Source organism: Symsagittifera roscoffensis, chromosome 7 (genome assembly GCF_963678635.1).
Source record: "Symsagittifera roscoffensis chromosome 7, txSymRosc1.1, whole genome shotgun sequence".
NCBI lineage: Eukaryota > Metazoa > Xenacoelomorpha > Acoela > Convolutidae > Symsagittifera > Symsagittifera roscoffensis.
The window spans coordinates 10,180,569-10,204,499 of NC_087068.1; the positions used below are offsets into that span (position 1 = coordinate 10,180,569).

Genomic DNA, 23,931 nt, shown 5'->3' on the forward strand with positions numbered 1-23,931 from the left:
GAACATCAAGCACGATTTGAAGAAATTAAAAAACTTCTAACTGAACAAATTTCAAACACAATTCCAGATTCAAATCAGCCATTTTATGCAATGTGCGATGCTTCGAACTTTGGCATCGGCGCAGCATTATTACAATCACATAATAGTACAAATAAAATGAACCTCATATCAGCAAATTCTCGATTATTCACTCAAGCAGAACTAAGACTCTCAACTCTAATGAGAGAATGTACAGCCATAATATATACACTAACAGAATATGAATTTCTGATACTTGGATCAAAACATCCCACAGTTCTATTCACAGACCATAAACCAATCATCTTTCTTTTTACACAAAAGTCTAATCCAAACCACCGAGTTTATAGATTTCAACTCATTTTAATGAAATTCCCAAACTTACATATAGTTTGGACCGCAGGAAAAAATCTTGCATTACCAGACACCTTAAGTCGAAATACGCCACCTGAATTACTTACACGAAAAACCACAGTTGAAATACCCAAAAACATAAAATTCTACCTTGCAGAAAATGAAACATCACCCCGATTGGAATGCAAATATGCAGTAAAAACTGACGTTGAACAATCACAAATAAATAATTTACAACATTTCCCACTTTATTTAGATTGTCAAAATAATCACTATGAAGTTGATCTACTTGGAACATCAACTTTTAAACCAATCCCATATTCACAATGGATAAAAAACAACACCCAACAAAAAAGAATAAAACAACACCCGCCTAAAAAAGACCATTTTCCACTAATTGAAAAAGAAAATCTGACTGATAAAATAAACTTATCAGGACCACAAACAAACGATTCAAAATACACAATAAATCAAGTTTTTGACCTCCATGACCCACTTGACACAATACCCTTATCTAAATTAGAAATCGAAAACATTTTTCTCCCCCCAACAGAAACAATTACAATTTCAACACTGAAACAATATCAAAACCTTGACCCAGTAATTCGACAACTGAAATCATGGCACAAATATAAAACTAAACCTATCAAAGCAGATTCAACTATTCTAGGAAACAAAACACTCCTCCGATATTTTCGAAAATTCAACAATACAACAATTAACGAAAACACAGACCTTCTAGAATACAAACTAAATGAATCTACAGCTCCCTGTCTCCCTTTAAGTATGATTCTTATAGCTTTTAATATTTCACATACACAAAATATTAAAGGACACTCTGGATCAGAAAAAACATATTCAAATTTTATACAAAACTTTTATTTCCCAAATGCACCAATTTGGATAAAAGTACTATGCAATGACTGTATAGTATGTCAACTAAATAAACCTTACCCAAATCAAAAACAAATAGCACAAAAACAAGATTTTAAAGGACAAAGTTTGTACTTTAATCATCGTATCTCATTTGATACCAAAGGACCAATTTCACCCTCATCCGAAGGAAACTCCTACATTATGGTAATTGTTGACGCATTTACACATTATGTAGCACTTAACCCAGTACCACATTGTAACGCTTATTACGCTTACACAACACTCTATGAACACTGGATAGCAAAATTCGGACTACCAGAAATTTTAGTTACAGACAACGGTACAGAATTCATAAATAATGAAATCATCACACTATGTCATTTATATAACATTAAACACAAACCACGTACATCTCACGCACCTTGGACAAACGGCTTAGTCGAAGGTATGAACCGTTCATTACAAGAATATCTCAGATGTATCATCAATGGAAATGATACAAGATATACCGAATGGTCAGCAGATGTAAAACTATTTCCCTTAGCATATAATTCACAAATCACGACAACTTTAGGAATGTCACCATATGAAATGGTTTTTAACCAAAAGCCACGCAAACCAATAATGTTTACAGCAAACTCTCATAAAAACGCACAAGGTTATTGTCAACCAAATAAAGACTCAATTTGTTATAACCTACCATTACATACACACGATGAAGATCATTTTCATCACCCACAAATTCTTAAATTAGCCTCCGGTACACACACCGAATGGATTTTAAACAGAGATAAAAAACACAATGAAATTTACCAAAAGGTAACAAAAAAGTTGTTACAAAGGCAAAATATTAATGAACAAATAAATTCACGCTTTACACCAGCCTCCGATTTAAAAATTGGAACATTTGTTTTAATACCCAATTTTAATACTCAAAAAGGAATTTCAAAAAAGTTACAACCCCTTCGTAAAGGACCATACCAAATAATTGCAAAACCCACTGATGTCACATATAAAATCACCGACTCAGATAAAAAAGAAATCGTTCAACACCGAAATAACCTATTACCTTATTATCCAAAAGAACACGCACTCCGCGAACTAACTCAATTATATTCTTTTACAGGTTTAAAAGTTATTCAAAATAACCCACATACGGACAACATAACAAAGGAACAAAATGATATTCACCTCGGAAATCAAAATACAAAATCAAACACCACAAAAAACAATACAAAAAATCTCGATCAAAATACATCTCAAAAAGAAAGAAAAAATAGAAAAATGACAGAACAAATAATACCCCAAAAACAAATCAACAAATCAGAACATAGAGAGTCTTCACGACTTAGAAATCAACCACGTAAAAATTATAAAGTATTCATCCGACAATCTAAAATATTAAAGAAAGTTGAATTTCAAAAACAACCTTAAATTCTACATTTAAAAATCTTTGCACCTCTGAAACATTTCACACTTTCATTTTTCAAGATAACATGCTGATAAACCCGCAGCGATTCTAGTTCAAAATTAGCCAATAGGATTCATCCAATCCGTCACCTTCTATAACTTTAACACAAACCAACTAGACGAAAAATATTCAACTCCAGGCATATCTATAACTATAACTCTACGACCTCCTGGTCAAAAATAAGCAAACCACTCCAACTTGACAACTAAAATAAATATCACCATAATATCATAACCCTCCCTTATCTAATAAACCAAAGATCAACAATATTTCCCCAACTCAGCCCTCAAATACCCCCCAAACAAATATGTTAAATTAGCCTAAAGTAAAAGAACGACCATTTTATTTAGCCTAAAGTATAAAAATCTCAAAAATACCCCAGATCATTTGACAAATGAAAATAAAGACAAAGAAGACCTCCCGATCACCATAAAAATTGCCCCCAACAATTTTTTACAAAACTCAACCCACTTGTCAAAAAACTAATAAATAATCCGACCACACTTGAAAATTGCCCCAAACAACAAAAAATATTCGATCACGAAGCCATTTCTTAAATGCTCTTCTATCAAACAGTCACTAAAATTATCACAAACCTCAAACAATTTTTTACGATACTTGAAACTTTCATAATATTTCTTTTTGATATCCTTGAATCTTTTCTAATACTCTTAATCATTTTTTGTAATATTTTTTTAATTTTCTACACAATATTCGAACTATTTCTCCAACTTTCAAAAACCCTTGATTATATCCACAGGTACGATTTATAAAATTGTCTAAATGATACGAACTATTTTCAGTAGAACTGATATTTTTCTACTATTTGTAATTTTCATAACATTTCTATCATCCCTCATTTTGACTATATGCAAATGTATAAAGAAAGCAATCATCACATTCGCTCTAGCAACAATCCTCCTAATTCTTTTCTTAGAAGAATACTTTAATAAACATTAACTTTTTCACTAAAAGAATAGACCAAAAAGCTATCAAAAATTGCTACCCAAAAGTCACCAAATCAGTCTTCACCGACATCATCCCAAGATAACCCAACAACACCTTCAACTACCAATAATCCTCAAACATCTACACGAATTTCCTTTCAAGATAACCCATACACTTTTGAAGAACGACACGCTCGTTTATCAGAACCACTAGAACCAGTTCAACGACAAGCACCTCTAAGCGAACCAACATATAACTTATACCCAACACTACCACAAGAATTAAGTAGAATAAGAAATCCTAGTCAAAACCAAAAAACAGTCGAAATAAATAGACAAATTATACATCCTCGACGGAACAGGAATTTTCTAACTCCCCGAGTTCATTTTGATATACCTCAATCCCCATCACAAAACACTCCAGAAAACCCCATTGGTATATTACCAGAAACCCCTACGCTTCTTTCACAACGTAGCACCTCAAGCCTACCATCAGATTACTTAGGTTCAACACCAACATCTGAACAAATACGTGAAAATCCCTTTAACCCCCCAAACCAGGCATCACGACTACCATATTGGACAACACATTCATTTACACCAGGTGAATTAAATTTAGTCAATGATCCAATAGATATTTCTACGGATACAACAACATCCTCATCACTACCAGAAACATTATCACTACCATCAACACCATCAATAAGCCAGATTTCACCACCACCTTTTAACTTAAATTTTCCAAATAATCTCGACGCCAGATATCGAGAACAATCATCAACAAATATCCCTTTAAGACTAGATTGGAATACATTTACAGCCCCTCCACCATTATTTGGACAACATCTAGAAAGTAATCGCCTCCACAACTGGGCACTTAATAGATTACAATACCGACAAGACATTCACGACGATATCCGTGATCACAATATCCAAATACTCCAACAAAACAGTTTACAATTAAAGTTTGAAATCACAGTTAAATTAAACAACATTACTCAACATCCCTACCCATTAAACCCACCAAACATAACAGCTCAATCACTACCACCACCATTTATAACCACTGAAATAATATATAAATACGACAGATATACCAAAAAAACAATTGGTTACATCACATTTTATAACCCATACTCAGGATTATCATACACATGTATATTCTAAAATTATTAATTTTTCTCCAACTCCTTTTTCTAGTAATCTCAAATCAAAACATAAACCCTTCTCCCCGCACAGGACCCCAAGGTTTATTAGTAACACATTACGATTGTGAAGAAAACGAACAAAAAACACTACACAAGTATGCAATAAATCAAGTATCACAGTGCGAAACAGAACCCCAAGCCATAGAAACTACAAATGTCATAGCAACACTTTATTCAAAAGCCCGAGCAACTACAGTTATAGGATATAAATTCACAGCAACATTTTCTGAAAAGAAAGTACATTGTTCACAAGTCTCAAACGGAAATAAAAACCGACTTGACCATGAATCATTCTACCAGAGTAATATAGAACGACTTTTACATCTCAATCCCGAAGATTGTAAAAACGAGTTACTCCGACTAAACATCACAAAAAATAAAAACACAGATAGAAATTTAGTATATTTCCAAGTTTTTTCAGATTCTGTACATCAAGCAGAACTTGAAAGATATCAAGGACATATAAAATTAGATGAAAAATACCCATACAACGGCGCACACGGACGATTAACCTATGACATGCACGATAAACACTGGATACCACACATTGGTATAAATGACCCATCAAACTGCAAAGCAGACACAAAAAATAAAGGATACCAAGAAATAATGTTTTTCGATTGGAAAATACAACTCGAAAAAATACAACTCACACGAGATTTATCAGACAACACAATGATTTATCAAGGAATTAGATTACCTTGTAAAAACGACCAAGGTTATTGCGACCCTACAACCAGAACACAAGCAACAATTGTTTGGTTCCCCGAAGACACATGTACAACATTTCAAGTAGCAAAAATACACGCTCGTATGATAAAATTTCACGAAAAATATTTTATACAATCAATACCATATGAACAAGTAAATCCATTACGAAAAATAAGTTCTAATTTTCGAAACATTCATAATATAGAAAATAAATAAACACGTTTTCAAATATATCAAGAAACAGAACTTGCATGTAAATACAGAAACCCACTTCACAAAACACAATACTCTGAAATATTAGTTGAATACGAAAATGGATTCGACATGACCACTGGAAAAATAAAAGTCGACCCATACGCCACAAGTCATCCCCTAAACGAAGGAACATCATATATACCAGTTAATTTTCAAAAGAATACAGGTCAACCTGGTGGACATTTAAAACCCCAAAACGATCAAAGCACACGTTTACAAGAACTATCACTAATGAATAGTACATATTTTGGTAATATCCACTATGATATTCACTTAGATATGAAACTAGACTACACGATTAGCCGAATTTTTCAAGAAATGTCACTCTCCGAATTAGAAACATTACACCAACTATGCGAATTAGAAAGAACACAAATATTACAATCACTTGCACTAGCAGTATTAAAAATACCCTACGCAGGATATTTACTATCAGGAAATAGATCAAATTTTTTAGACTATGAAGGAAACATCTTATGGTTTTATACTTGTACTAAAAAAGTATCACCACTATACGTTTTTGAAGATAAACGATGTTATAAAAGAATCCCTATCTTTTATAAGAATAAAGTACATTTCGTTGACACACTTTCACGAAGAACCTATTTCTGGGATACCGCAGTTCCATGTGGATCAGAAAATAGCCACAACGTAGTACAACTAAACCCTGATGAAGATAAATATTACCTTCTCACCCCATATCCCACATTAATGCAATCACTCAAAAAATTTTCACCAGAAAGCATTCGCGCTATCGCTCGAAACCCAAATATAGACTTACAATCAATAGGAATATACTCAAAATCAGATATTCAACATCACATTAGAACACAACAATTCCAGGAATTATTAACACAAATGGACACAATACAAAGACAATCAATTGACCAAAACTTACGCAAACTTGCCGAAACCGCAGGATTTGCAGACATCTATACGCAAGACTATAGCGGATATTTTAAAGACATTAAAGATTATATATATCTAAACGGTGAAAAATACCGTCCCCAAGATATATCACCTATCAATATTTTTAGCTTTGTTACACTCAAGAATGAAATTCTTGATTTTCTAGGATGGCCCTACTACATCTTAGAAAAACTAACTATTTTATACGCAATGTTTAACTTTATTGGATTTCTTTTTTCACTCTTAAAAGGAATCTATAACACATGTGCTATACACACACAAGTCAATAGACAAGCAAGTGTAGCACGCATACTATTTGCAGGATTTTTTGGAATATTTTCTACATCTATAAACAAAATTCTTTTAGACGCACAAATAAAAGAATATAACACAAAAATAGCAACAAGACAGAACACATACGACGAAGAACATAACAATGCAGACACAACACCAACAGCACCACAGTTACCACCCCTACCACATAACCATCCATTATCCCTAGTCCCACGTAATTTTCGAAATTTAGCCATAACACATAATAATTTTAGACCAACCATATCACAAAGTCCCATCCAACATATAATGCCACACCACTCACAAGATGAAAATACTTATGAACAAATTATAGAACAACCCCATACCACCGCTTTTCAGTCTCAAAATAATAATTTTTTTAGCCCACGATGAGCCGACAACTTGGATCCCTACACCGATCAAATTCCCACCCAACCAACCTCACCACTCCAATCCCAATAATACCACTTTTTGCTTTTCCGCCACCCGATTTCCCATCCAGTAATGTAACATCCGGCATGAATTCCGATACTAATTCACACATCTCAGTTTTATACTCCATCTCACAACTCAATAACCCGAATATTGAAACCCCCGATGAATTTGCCGACTCTGAACCATCTCCATCAAATAATTTTCACACCAATCCCTTAAATTTTTCCCAACCCCCTTTTCAACCCATACTACCAAATAACCCTGACCCAACCAATTCTACACCCTCTTATGCTTCCCAAGTCACTCCAACCTACTCCTCACTTCACTCAAACCAATCATCTCATTCTTCAGACACCCCCCGAATCTCCCCAGAACTAGATAATTTCATTACCCTACAACAACAATCCTATCACCTTGACACCCCAACAATAAACCAAATCTCATCCACAATAGATTCATCCAACCCTCCAATCCCTACACCCTCTTCAATTTATACTGATTCATTAGCACCATCATCCACAACTACTGTATCTTCACTCAGCACTAATAGAGCTTACCGCACTTTTAAAAGGAAGTTCCCCAACCATCCTTTCCCAGCGAAACCAGGAACAGCCCGTGAATATATCAACCATCCACAACACACTAACACAAAAGAATTTTTAGCTATCACCTTACCCTCATTTCCACAATACACCTTAAACACCCCTCATGACACTAACGAGACACGTAACTTTGTAGACGAATACGTTTTAATGCCTACCCTTCCTTGGACCTCATATTATCATTTTACAAATCCCCTTTGCTTACCTTTATCTAACACTCATATCGATATAGAACGAAATAAGGACATGCTATATCGACTCACTACACTACTAACACCTAGACAATTTACTTACATTGGATACAAAAAATCACTAAAAACACACACTGCACCCCGAGCTAATGAATATACACTAGAATATTACGATCATAACATCATCAGAACTAACCAAGATCAATTCTTAGACGACGATCGCTTCGCTAACCCACAAATCACCGAGAAATTTTTCATTAAAACACCATATGTATTTACACTAAATATCTTCGATCGCAAGTTTGACCACATTATCTCAGAAGCACTAACAGACACGCAAGCCTACGAAAGTTTTAAAGAACGCTTCCAAATATTTTCACTAAACTTTCGTTTCCTTGCACCACATGAAAGAGATTTGCACTGCTCACACGATATTATGTTGCGCACTAAACAAACACACACATATACTTATTATCGTTTCATCCAAAATCACTTTGACCTACACACTCCCTCCAGACAACCACACCATCGTTTTCAATTCATCAATTCCAAATACACCTCACCATTCTTTCTTAACTTCACATATTGCATTAAAGATACTAACCTTCATGGTATTCTTCGAAATTATGATCCCATAACCCAAATGTATATCTTTTGTCCCATCACCAAGACCTTCAACGCAGAAGAATCCCGACCCTTCCTCATCCCACACGAGTTTGTACAACCTATAGAAATCCCCATTTTAGAATTCATCCATAACACTAAATTCAACCACAAATTATATAATCTAATCCAAAACACACCTTATGAATTTGCAGTTGGCACTGAAGAACTAACCACCATTAAGGCACTTCAATTGCTTTGGCCACTGCTTCAAACTAAAAATATCATCCGCATATTAGCCAAACTACTAACAACTTCAGATCTCATCCACGACATTTTCCCCCACGGTTTCTTCCCCGACGACTAACAGGTAAGTATGAATTATACATATTACTAATTAATTCAAACATTAGAAACTCACCATTCTTTATCCATGTTTTCTTTAGAATTTTAGCTTTCATCCTAGATCATCTGAAAAATTCACAAAAGAAAAATAAAAAATAGCAAACTTCTTCAAAACTGTTTAAGACCCTATTAAATTTTTGCACCAACAATTAAATAAATATAATACCAATGCAGTAAATTAATTTATAAATTTTTCCCCCACCAGCAGTAAATCTAATAATGATGAAAATTTGTAACTTAATTTCCCCCAACAACTAGCAGTAAAATTAAAATTCTATGTAGTAAATTCATAAGAAGCAAAAGCAGTACTAACCTTTTGATATTTTCATTCACTCGCATAAAAATTCTATCCAAACTCGCACAGCTCGCCCACGAAGAATTGTTTAAAGTAATGAATTTCAGTTCCAAGCTTTCACACTCGATAACTCTAACACAAGATAACATGTTTCAAACTTTACTTTAACCCGGTTGGAAAGGAATTATATACTAAACAAAACTAACCAATGCAGCTTACCAAACACCACAACACATAGCATAACAGCATGACTAAGAAAAGGAAACCAACGGTACCCAAACCGGATTAACCCAGTTTAAAACTGGATAATTTATTCTTTTGAAGACTATTATAAAGTCTAAGAAAGAAATAATAAAACACAAAAAAGTCGAAAGACAAACCCATACCACAAACAATTTGATTTTTGAAAAAAGGACACAACCAACAAAACATAAGAAAAACCACAACAAACCCAACATAAAACGTTGTCACATAACAGGACCTCTCACAAAAACCGCATGCAATCATACTCCCACTCCTGGCCTAACCCACCAGGAAGGACGTCCTGAGCATGCTCTATAGCCGGCCTAACCCACCGTGCTACATCCACGCTTTGTGACCACACTCCTATTTTTAATAAGAGCTACTCAAGGGTGAGTAACTCTTCAAAATAACTGAACTAAAACAAAAAGCTTTTGTGAAAACAACTAACTAAAATCATAATTAAAAAATATTAAACTAATAAAAGTTTTATAAAATGTAAATTACATTATGCAATACATAGATCAGAATACAACACCAAGGACGAACATCCAAAGACAAAACGACCCTACTACACTCGAGAAAGAATGGCCAACTACAATCAATATGCCGCCCACAATCACAACTCAAAGGATTTAGAGTACGACTTGACTTCGCAGAAAAGGACTTCATTGAACTAGACCAATGACCACCTCGATGTTCAAGTATACGTACAGATCCGAGTAACCAGGCATCCCCTCCACGCACAATCTCCACGCCATTCCCAGACAAGGTCAAACACAAAGAAGTTCTCACCAATGAAACAGAAAAACCTGACATAGCCAACCATTCTGAAATCAGATTTGAGTTTGTTGCGAAAACCCAGTCGTTGTCTTGAGAAGACACAATGATTGAATCTGGGACTTCTCTAATAAGAAAACCCAGAAGAAATAAGATGTTCGCCAAATACCAACGTCCATCATCCATCTTTCGAATTGCAGAAAAACTATTCTAAAAAACTCTGTAAAACCCGGATGGGTGGAACCTGATCTAAACTACATTTTATGATTGGATAAATTAGATATTTTACCAATGTAAAGTATTTAATATTAACCAATCATGATCCATCTAACTAACAATCCACTTATTTGTAAGTGCTGAAATTACTTGTAATTTCAGCACCAGAGAGATTTGAATTTAACTTAGAAATTAGTTGAACTCTCCCGAGTACTTCAGCAACCGCAATAAACCAGTATACCCTAGATCTATTGAGCCTAGCAGAGACTAGTTAAACAACCTGAGACTAGATAGTATAAGAGTAAGATTAGGATCGGTATTAGACTAAGAAGTTGCACGAATCTATCCGGCCGAAAATAAGATAGCGTGACGAGCAGACGGTGTACCCTATCCGAAATTACTCTATGAGTTATACCCAAAGAAGATAACTCACAAAAAACTTTTAAAATAAATCATTTTTAAACTAAATATCTAAAATATGCATTTGCTTTTTCATAAATACATGTTTGGGGTCATGGTGCGATAGGTTAAAAAAAAGTATAAAGAGGCAGCCAAAACTACAAAGAGAGTGCTCTGTCCATAGTCTTTTCTAATCTCTCACACTTATAGCAACTTAGTTTATAATTGTCAGATGCGCTTTCCTAATGTAATAAAAATACTCTTCTTTTCTAAAAAAAAATTATTTTCAATTTGAAAAAATTAAGATTTACTTTGTCTGAAACTTTCATACTTTGAAAGGAGGCCCATTTAAAAACCAAAATTTTTGCGTTTAATCTGTGTATTTGCTGTTCTCTTTTTTTTTCAAAAACAAAATTAGTGTCAAAAATTTTTAAAAACTTTTGAAGTTCTAAACCTTTACGCTTACCTTCTCAATTGCACAACTGGGTGAGAAAATTTGTCTACTTTGAACGATTGAAAATTAGGCCAGCACAACTATTCAATGCAAGCTGCGGTATTTAGGGTGAAACAAACCTTCAAATTAGCAGTTTCATTGAATATTGCTTATAGCCCGGAAAAAAATCTGCGTGATTTGTAAACTGAACCAGGAAAGCATAAGCAGAAAAACAAGAGCCTATTTTTGAATGAGTTTTTTCTCCATTAAAAATAACAGATCCTGGCCATAGATTCGAACATAGGACCACTGATGTCGGAGGCATAGTTGTTACTTCTAGATCAAGTGTGCAGTAAAAAGTGAGGAGTATATGTCAAATGATTCAACCGGTTCTAACAAACAAGTTGTTAATTCGACAAAAATTCTCTATTTCGATTTGATAACGGATGCTAATTTTAAGCTAAAGCAAGCAATACTTTGCCCAGATTTGTGAAAAAAAAATGTTTTGATCACTCTGTCGTAGAGTTGGCAACAAAATTGTTCGGTAAAAAGTTTTATCCTAATAAAAGCACGATACTTTTAACCAGTTTTATGAGCCAAATTTTTGGATCTAAAACAAAAACTGTTGACCGACAACCAAAGTAATTTCGGTCTACGGTTAATCTTGTTTTAATTTTTTAAACTAGTTTTACCAGGCTTATTATAATTATCTTCAATGGAAAAGGGCGAGTCCTAACACTTTCATATATCAAAACTGTATGATAAGCCTTTTTTTTCCAAAAGTAATCTGAACTTTGAGGACCAAAATGTTTTTGCTTAGAACCAATTAAAACAATCAATTTACAACCAACTTGAAGCATTTTGAAAATTAGTAATCTTATGGTAAGCGTTTTATTACCCAAAAAAAACATAACTGTGATGTCTAATAAATTTTCAATGAATGAAAAATGTTCGTTACAGGCTGACTGACAATCACTTTAGAACCGTTTTTGAAGGGTTTTGTTTAAGAAATGGGAACATTCGAAAAGTTTAAGAAAAAACTCTTGAAACGATTTTCGCAGTTGTCTCATTTGTTTTGAAAATCATCGAGGTTTGCGCTGAAGTGTATGATTTTTGTTTTTAAGTCTGATTGAATAGTTTTTAATAGACTAAACTGTTATGATTTTCTTTTACTATTCCTTATGCTAAATTTATTTCTAGAGATTATTGAAGTTATTTTTTAAGTTTTTTTACTTGCTTTATGTTATAATAATAGGTTTCAAGCAGTAATTTATTTTTTTCTTTCGACCAATTGTGACATTCGACCAGAATGGACAAAATTGCAGACGTAGCAACTTCGAGTTTTTAGCAGAGAACCTTCCGAATTGACGGTTTTAAGAGATTAACAACGTTATTGGGACGATTAGTCAAACGGTGAAGGCTAGAATATTTTGGTGTTTCAAATTTTTAAATTTTCGAAGTATGACGTCATATTTCTGAGAAACGTCAGAAACGACGATTTTGGCAGAAAAACCGAAATAAAACAACAACAACACTAGTTGCGATAGCGATAACGACGAGAATTGTGATTGGAAAACAACAACAAATTGCAGAAGTAGCAGAGACCGTTCCGAGTTGCAACTATTGTGTCGCTACAATAGTTGCAAGGCCGTTGCGAACAACGGTGAAGGGTGGAAGACAGCCTTCCGGGAGGAAGTTAAAGGTCTTATTACCCCGGTTTCGAGAATCCGGAGGGGTCTCGGGACAGGAACTTTTATCAACTTATACAAACTTTTAGCTTCCCTCTTATGTCCTGAATTGAATTTAATTAACATCTGAATTCTTTTTGCTAGGATGAGAAGCTAGGAGTTGGGCGAAAGGGTTGATCCATCTTCGATGGAGATGATGATTTTTATCTACTGAGCAAAAACAATGATATTTCAATAAATAGTAGTAGCCCTGATTTTAGGAGTGACCTCGTGGTCTGGGGAAACTGAGACCCAGCCATGAGAGTGTTTTGACCGAAGCCGAAAACAGTAACGTTTTGGTCGACCCGATGTTAGAAAGACCACCAAAAGAACTGGCTTGGTAGAGACCGTGAAAAGCATGTAGAGCTCTGTTTAGACGTTGGCCAGTCGTCTTAGAACCTAGCTTTATTTTCCGTCGATATGTATCTTCCGGGCGAATGTTACAAATTGATTTCACGATAGTACGACAAAACGAGATCAAACTTTTGTATTTAGGATACTACCAGCAGTAAATTTAAATTTTCATTTACTGACATGATACTTGAAGAATGATTTTCAATAACCTTCCATGGCGCTAAACCTATTAAATGTACAAAAACGACTGATAGAAACAACACTTGTCGTTTTCCTTAAATCAGCTGTAAATCAAATAACATCTTGAAAAAATATTTATTGAAAATAAAAATACAAGAATTAGTTAGTATAAATCATAAATTCTTAGTATATATAAATAATCTCATCATCCCAGCTTCATCACCTAAAACACAACAGCAAGTTTCAAAATCTAACAATCATCAAAACCTAAATTTAACCTTAACTCTCTAGTTTTAAAATATCAAGGCCTATCTTTGCTTTCACTTAAATTAATTTCATTTAAATAACAGATCATCAATGCTTTCCTTGGATCTTTAAATTAAACTATATCTAATTTTTTAAAATGCTAAATATCTAAATCTCTGATCATCAAGACTTATCCATGGATCAAATAGAACAATTTTGTTCTCCCCCTCCCAGTTTAATTAGTGTCTAACGACCTCAAACGTCGAATCATTACCCAGCCCTTATCAACGACCCACAATTAACAGAAATTTTTTAAAAAAAAACTAACCATTTTAATTAACATAAACATTGAAGAACTTCGGTTACTAATCCTTCACTTGATCCCCCTCCTCTTAGATGACCCAGGCTAAAACACTTAAACTTAGTAAGTCATAAAACAGTATCTAACGAACAACTCGCGTTCTAATTATACCTGATCCTTGTGGATCTATTCTCCAACCATGGATCAGAAATCACAGCCCCTAAGTAAGATTAGGTAGGTCTATCTTAACTTAGAATTAGTCACGAGAAAGTACAACTCATTCTCAGGAATCGATATACGCTTTTCTCTCCAACCAAATATACGACCCAAGTTAAGCTAACCACAAAAAATCTTAAGAACTAACAGTTTAGGACATTAAAATAACTACTCCAGATTTTGCATCCATCATACTAAACCTCATGTCACGAGATAATTTAGGAAACAAAAAAATAATCATAATTTACAATTGTTTAATAAACAACGACAAAAGCGACCTCGTAATCTCACCACACAGACAATCAGTAGGATATATAAGAACAAAAAGACAAACACTAAGAAAGAGAATAATTAACAAGCAAACAAACAATCATAATACACAATTGTTTAATTAACAACGACAAAAGCGACCTCGTAATCACACCGCACAGACAATCAGTAGGATATATAAGAACAAAAAGACAAACACTAAGAAAGAGAATAATTAACAAGAAAAAACAAATCATTAGAAAAAGATTTTCAATACGAAGAAACTTAGTCTCAGAATCAGAAACATCCGCAATACAAGAACTTCACAATTTAAAAGACTCAATAAACAAAAACCACCAAATTAACGACCAACTATATTTCACTGATTCAGAAAGCATGTCACCAGCATCAATAAAAGGTAAATGTAAAATAAAAAAAAAGCTACACAAACAAACCAATACGTTTGTACAATTGGAATCAACCAACAAGACACATTGAAAATTGCATATTAACAGTAATACAGCACAAAAATGATTCAAAATGAAGATAACCCAGAAAATTCAGTACTTCGAGTTTTAATATCTTCATTAACTGAACTTCGAGGACAAGTAAAACAATGTCAAAATTTATTTTTAAACTTATTCGAAAAAGGAGAAAGTCCGTGCACAAAAGAGTTTCCCTATGTAAAAATTAAAATCAACTTCTTGATCACTATCTCAAAGCTATATGTAGTCTCACATCATATTATGGAATCTACACAAGAGAAATCAGATCACCAAATGCATTTCATGACAGATATCTCATTCAAACTGAAGTTTTAGATATTGAACTTTCAAAAAATTTTACACAATACATCAAAAGCATACAACACAAAAACTCACAAAGAGCAAACTTGATTTTATAAATGATGTATTCTCACTTATCTATAGCTATTCATCTATATTAGAATTGATTGAACCTCAAGGCGATTCACCTAGTTAAACATCTCGACATGCAATTGTACGACAGGAAATACATATATTTTCAAAATTTTTAAAAGTAATCCGAGAAGATCTATCAATAAATGAAATAACACAACATGTTGAACACTTTTTTAAAAAAAATTTAATATGGTTCATAGTCGATTTTTTCAGTCGCAATATTGATCTTATTGAACAGGGAAGAAAAAATTTTAGACCACAAAACACAGATGACGAAACTGTACCAGCAGAACAATCAGATTATGTTTAAGACCCTGAATGGTTTCAGGAATCATTTATTAATATACCAACAGATATATCAAGTCAGGCAATTAGCACTATCTCTATTAGTAAAGATTATGTTAGAGTATACCCACTTACCATTGACGCAACACCTTTAAACTACAATTCATTCTTCCCTGAAAGAACAGGAATTAATAGTGTAAATTCTGCATTTTTAAATCATGAAAACTTAAATGGAACAAGAAATTTTACACAACAATATAAACAAACCCCATCACATTTTCTAAACGAAGAGTTTATTCAAACAATAAAAACAACAGAAGCACAACGAAGCATTTCAACTATTCAACCCAATTTTACAACTCCAAAAATAAAAAAATTCAACGCTACAACAAACAATCATACAATCCAGAATAAAACCCTTTGTTGCACAAAAGTAATTGCAAATGGATTATCCAACGCTTCGACTAGTAACAAAACCATCATACAAAAAACAAACATCACATAAAAATAGTTTTGCAGAACATAATTACAACTATCTAAATGGACCAAAAACAACAGAACCTAAATCAAATACTCAAAATTTCTTTTCCCAAAATCAAAATATACCACAACCGACTTCAAACTGAGTAAATTTTTATGATCAACCACGAAACTCACAGGAACAAAATAGAAATTATCCATTTTTTCAACAAAATAAACATAATACCAATAAATACCATACCAGAAATCAACCTCATTATTATGCACAAAAATGATTTTCCATCAAATGATGAAAAATACTAAAACCAAAATCATCAGCGATTTTATCAAGCCAAAGACCTCGTTCTTACAGTATTGACCAACCAGATGTTTTATAACCATACACACGAAACGAACAAATACGACAAGCTAAAAATAATCCAACATCTTACAACAATAAGCTTCAACAACAAAATCCAGTTAACACACAATCATACCAACCAACTCAAATGCATAACGAGATTCCACTGCCATAAAATTTACAACAACATGAAATAACAAAAAGCCAACTTGCAAATTTTTCTCAAATGCCACATGCGGCAGAATCACTACAAATGACTATGAATCCATACCTAATGGGTGGATCATAAAAAACATCAATTAAACCACTAATGGTATTCTCAAGCACAGATTCTGAATACTTTGTAGAAGATTATCTAAAGCAGCAAATTTAATTTTAGGTAAAGGACCTGAACCAGTAAACACGCCACTTCATGAAAATTGGATACATAGACGCACAGCTTTAATCCAAACTACACTTCATGGCGCTGCCCAATAATGGTTTTCATTTTTGACTATAGATATTAAATCAGATTGGAAAAGATTCAGACCAGAATTTTAAAAAATGTTCGACTCCGAAAGAAACAAACAACACCAAAGAGTTTTATGCAAAGAAATTCGTAAAATCCCAAATGAAACAATTAAACAACTTTCAGTAAGAATAGAAACACTAGTCCGAAAAGCATACTCACTCAATACTCATGATTATAAAAACACAAAGATGACAGAAATCCTAATGATGACTCTAACACCTCAATTGCAAAAAATAGCAATATAAAAGAGAGCATCACATCCTTCCTCAATCCGAAAACCAGATTTAGACGTTAGAAAATTAGTAGATAAGCTAGAGCAAGCAGAAATCACTATGAAATTAGAAGAAACGGAAAACCTTAAGTTACAATATGTGAACAACATCCAAACTACTACTTCACAGATAAACAATATCAACGACTCTGATACAGATTTATCCGAAAAATTCACTGAAATTCTGAACATCTACGATAAAAACCCAAATTTTAAAGGCAAACCATCATTCAAAAAATGATGTATTTATTGTCGACGATATGGATACAGCATTGCTGAATGCAGACAAAAACAACAAAATAACCAAAACAAACCACAAAAACATAGAGAACCCAGCAAATCATTTCATCGATACATGAAGAAAGATCAAAATTTACCCAACAAAAACAATCATAGTAATAATAGTTCAGGAAAACCACTTCCAAATAACTCCAATTACTCTAGACAACAGTCACCTATAAAACGAATTATAGAGGACAATCACCATACCAAAAAAATTCCCGAAATTTCTCACAAAACAGATATAGTCGATCACATAGTCGAAATTGTAAATATCGAAAAAACTATTCAAGTTCAAATTCAAACCAACTTGAAATTTCGTTTGATGCCAGTTCCCATTCAAATTTGATGCCAGACATAGAAATTATTCAAATAATCGATCTAGAAACTCTTCATACAATCGATATAGAAATTATTCCAACGGTAGGAATAGAAACTATTCAAACAATCGATCACGCGATTATTTTAACAACAGATGAAAATATAACAATTATCAAAATGGATCACGCGATAGTTCACAGAATAGAAATTCAAGTTTTAACAATAGACAAAGAAACTACTCTCAGTCACCATATAGGAATAACACATGTTATAAAAATTCACAACAGATTTATAGGAGTAGTACACCTAAACATCAAAGACAAATAAATCAAGTACAACCAACTGAAGAAACTCAACCAGACCCCCTGGTATTGACAATAATGAAAGCACAGAATTGCCATTAAATCATATCAGTTGCGAATCCAGAGATAGCGAAAGTGAGACAGAAAACACAATTTCAATTGATATGATACATGTTGAAAATGACTATGAACCTATTATATACGAACAACCGATATATTCTCATATCTATCAAAACCATAATCAATTCCTTTTAAATTATTAAACAAGACCAATATCAAATAACACAACAAAGGAAAAGATAATAAAAGTAGAAGAAGAAATAACAGAAGAAAAACCCACAGAATGCTCAAGCACGAATAACACTTATCAAAACATACCTAAAGAACCACAGTTACAAAAAGAAAAAATTTGGAGATTTTCACTTCTTTTAGAAAGTCCAAAATCCAAACAATTGCAAACACCAGACCTTGAAATAGATCTTTCAATAGATTCCGGAGCAGAATCAAATATTATCAACATTCCCACTTAGAATGAAATAAAAATTCTACACCCAAAATTATTATTCTACAAAACAACAAGCAGACTAGCAACCGCACAAGGATCAACCTTAACAAATTATGGAAAAATGCAACTTTTCCTTCTTCCCACTCGAACAATGGAGCAAAACAAACTCATGAGCAAACCATTTAAACAAACCTTCCACATCACTGATATAAAACATAAAATCATTGGAATACCATTTATTACTAAATATATAACAACGATAAATATCTTAAATAGTAGAATTCATATAAAATATAAATACACAAGAATGAAAAACCCAGTTTTGACATTTTTTCAAAGAATAAACAAACAACCACCATTCCTCTCTAAATTTTACCCCATATACAATCAGGAACGGAAACACCTGAAACCACTCTCAGGAAATGTGTATAACTTCTCAATCAAACAACTTCATCAATATGATAAAGAACAAAATAAACAACATCTCTTTATGCTTGACCTTGAATCCAAACCAAATCATAAACTTTTTAGAATAACAATTTCATCTACGAAATACATGAAAAACTCAAACTCCGATATGATTTCTTTACACATCTATAACAATTCTCCATGCAAAAAAACCGCACCACTAGGACTCTTAGATTATTGTGAAACTAACGCAACCATTTTCTCCCACAAAAAAATAGCGTATAAAGTAAATACTATTTTACAACTATTAGATATATGTCAATCAACAATTCTTGACGAAGAGTTGTCAATTGACAATATTTTAAGCAATGGAAAACGAAGTACAGATTATTTCACAGTTACAACCTAATTTAAACCAACATTTCAAATATCAAAATACACGAAAGAACAATTAAAATTCCTAACAATGTTTAATTTTCAACACTCTCAGATAACACAAAAAGAACTCGAACAATTAGCTGACCTATTTTAAAATACCCAAAAGTTTACGCAACATCAAAATTTGATGTTGGAAAAGTAAATTCACCATTACATTTACACCTAAAACCCGATGCAGTTTTCAAAAAACAACGAGCAAGTTAAGTCCCAATTCACTTGCAAGACAAAGTCAACCGATTACTTGAAATACTATAACAGTATGAAATCATTTCTCCAGTAAATATAGTAGAACAGCCATAAAGTAACACATTCATAAACCCCGTTATCGTTTTAGCAAAAGGAGAATCATTAAAAATCGTTCTAGATGCAAGATACCTCAATTCACTAATTGATGAATCTAAATGTAATTGGCCTATCGAACCAATTCAAGTAATTCTCACAAAAATAAACGGTAAATATTTCACAACAGCAGACATGAATAGCGCATATAATCAAATGCCGCTAGATGAACAATCAAGACGATTAACACAATTCGTTATTGGAAATCAACAATACGATTTCAACAGATTATTCTATGGATTTTCCATAGGACCAGCAGCATTTTCAGCATTTATGAGTAAAATTTTCAGACCACTAATACTCAATAAAAATGCAATCACATATTCAGACGACGTTTTTATGCGATCACAAACAAAAGACGAAATGTTTATTATCTTAGAAAAATATCATCAGACATTATTACAAGAAAATACGAAAACAGCTCCAGATAAATCACACTTTTTTCTAACACGAGTAAAATTCCTTGGACATATTATAGAAAGAAACAATATAACTCCTTTAAAATCTCGCGTAGATGCAATCCAAAAGCTCTAAACACCTTCGAATAAGAAGAAAACACAAGATTTTTTTGAAATGTTAAATTTTTTAAGTAAATACGTATACAAAATGCAGTTATACTTAAGACCATTCTATGTCAATTAAACAAACCATACCCAAACCAAAAGCAAATCGCAGAAAAACAAGAATTTCAATCACAGAATTTCTTTCGATACAAAAGGACCAATGTCACCATCCTCAGAAGGAAACTCATATATAATGGTCATAGTAGATGCATTCACACAATACATAGCACTTAACCCAGTACCTCATTGTAATGCTTATTATGCATATACAACACTTTATGAACGCTGGATAGCAAAATTCGGTTTACCCGAATTCTTTGTCACAGATAAAGGCACTGAATTGATAAATAACGACATCATTACACTATGCCACTAATATAATATTAAACACAAACCACGTACTTCTCACGCACCTTGGACTAATGGATTAGTCGAAGGCATGAACCGTTTACTACAAGAATACCTTAGATGTATCATTAACGGAAATTACACATGATATACTGAATGGTCAACAGATGTAAAACTATTCCCACTATCTTATAATTCACAAATCACAAAAACCTTAGGACTATCACCCTATGAAATGGTTTTCAACCAAAAACCACGGAAACCGATATTGTTCACAGCAAATTCTTCAAAAAATGCACAAGGTTATTGCCAACCCACGAAAGAATCAATATGTTATTATTTACCATACCCACGATGAAGATCACTTTCATTATCCACAAATTTTAAAATTAGCTTGCGGTACACACACCAAATAGATTTTAAGCAAAGACAAAACAAAAAACACAACGAAATTTGCCAGAAAGTAACAAAACAATTGTTACAAAGACAAAACATTAATTCCCAAAAAAATTACCGATTTATCCAAGCTACAAATTTAAAAATTGAAACATACGTTTTAATTCCAAATTTTACAACACAAAAAGGAATTTCTAAAAAATTACAACCACTCCGAAAAGAACCGTATCAAATAATTGATAAACCCACTGATATAACATGCAAACTTACAGATTTAAACAATGAAGAAATCGTTCAGCATCGAAACAATCTTTTACCTTAATACCCGAAAGAGTACGCCCTTCGAGAACTTACTCAATTATGCTCTTTTACAGGACTTAAAATTGTTCAAAATAGCTCAGAACAAAATCAAAGTCAAAGCACTGATATGCACCCCATCCCAAAACAATTAGTTAAAAAGGACAAAGGATTTCCCAAGCAAATATCAAAAAACGTAGACAACAAAAAAATACCTCAAACAGAAAGAAAAAATCAAAAATTAGAAGAAAAATGTACACCACAAGACCAAAAAGGAAAATCTCCACATAGACAATCATTGCGACTTCGTAATCAGCCACGAAAAGATTACAAAACAATCATCCCGCAATCTAAAATGTTAAAGAAAGTTGAATTGCATTAACCACCTGATCTTCATTAACATATTCACCTCTTGAAAATATTTTCATGAACCAAACATTTTCTCAAAATTCGTGATGAAAAGCACTTAATCAAACTAGTTCAAATTTAGCTAATCAGAAGCCTTTCCGAATCATCACCTCATTTTTAACACGACTTCTTTAGCCGACAAACAATCACCCTCAAACCAATCTCTAACTATAACTAAAAGACCCCCAGGTCAAAAATAAGCAAACCGCTAAACATTGACACCTGAAATAAACAAAGTTTCAAAATTACAACCCTCCCCTATCAAGCAGTACAAAGATCAACAAAATTGTCTTAGACTAAAAACTAAAAAAATTAGACCTAAAAACCCGCAGGCAAACTTATTAAATAGCCTAAAGAACTAAATGGACATGATCATTTAGCCTTAAGTTCGAATATCTCTTCGATACCCCCAATCATCCCATAAATAACAATAAAACCAGGAAGACTCTTAAGAGCCCTCCAAACTCTCCTTTCTCAAAAATTGCCGAAATCAAAAAACCCACATTTCAAAAACCAATAAATAATCCGACCACACTTGAATTTAGCCTCAAAAAAACAAAAAATAATTCGACGAAGAAATCATTTTTTTGAATGCTTCATTCTCAAACAGTTAACAAACTTCATAATATACTTTCAAACCTTTTTTCAATTCTTTCCATTTTTTTCAAATCTTGTATAATTTTCATATCTGACATTTTAGAAATAGTCATCCTCACCCGATAAGTTATTGCAACTTTTGTATTATTTTTTATTCCCTAGCCCAAACCCACGTTAAATCATTGACTCAGGTACGATATTTCAAATAACTATCTAAATGATCCAACATCTATTTAGTAGAACAGATGATTTTCTTCTTTTTATAATATTTCTCACATTTTTGACATCCCTCATAATGACAAAATGCAAATGTATTAAAAAGGCTATTCTAACCTTTGCATTAGCAACAGTACTTTTAATATTTTTCATTAAAAAAAACTACAAAAAACACAAAATTTCCTCTTGAATAAATAGTTTTTAACAACCCCCACATCAGTCCCCACCAACAACGTCTCAAAAACCTCCAACAACATCAACAAATCCTCAAACAAATAACCCTCAATCATCAACACGCATCTCTTTTCAAGACAATCCATAGACATTTGAAGAAAGACACGCACGATTGTCCGAACCTTTAGCGCCAGTAAATCACCAAGCATCGCTGAGCGAACCACAATACGAATCAGTATGTAATGTATACCCCCCTCTCCAACAAGATCTTAATAGAACAAGACACCAAAGTCATAACCGAAACACACTAGAAATAAACCGACAAATTATTCATCCAAGACGAAATAGAAATTTGCAAAACCCCTGAGTTCAATTCAACATACCTCATTCACCAACAACAAATCCTGTCGATCTTTTTGGCAGTACAATTCAAAGTACCCCACAGACTCCAATACAACAAAACACATTGAACATTCCCTCAGATTAATTAGGTTCAACCCCTACATCTGAGCAAATCAGAGAAAACCATTTTAATACCCCAGCCACTACAGAACATCTCCAATTTTGGATGACACAAGCTTTCACCCAACGCGAGCCAAATTTAGTAAATAATCCAAT

At 33.1% G+C, this 23,931-nt stretch overlaps 1 protein-coding gene across 2 annotated transcripts in view; it reads left to right on the plus strand.

The window, feature by feature from the left end:
- The first annotated feature begins 22,666 nt into the window (after positions 1–22,666).
- The window catches only part of LOC134851253 (uncharacterized), a 425,551-nt gene continuing 424,286 nt past the window's right edge, over positions 22,667–23,931 (plus strand). The window contains exon 1 of one of the 2 annotated variants that reach the window (XM_063867253.1): positions 22,667–22,673. The gene's annotated coding sequence lies outside the window, so the exon portion shown is untranslated. The remainder of the gene's footprint in view (positions 22,674–23,931) is intronic. The other variant, XM_063867255.1, reaches the window with a different exon arrangement.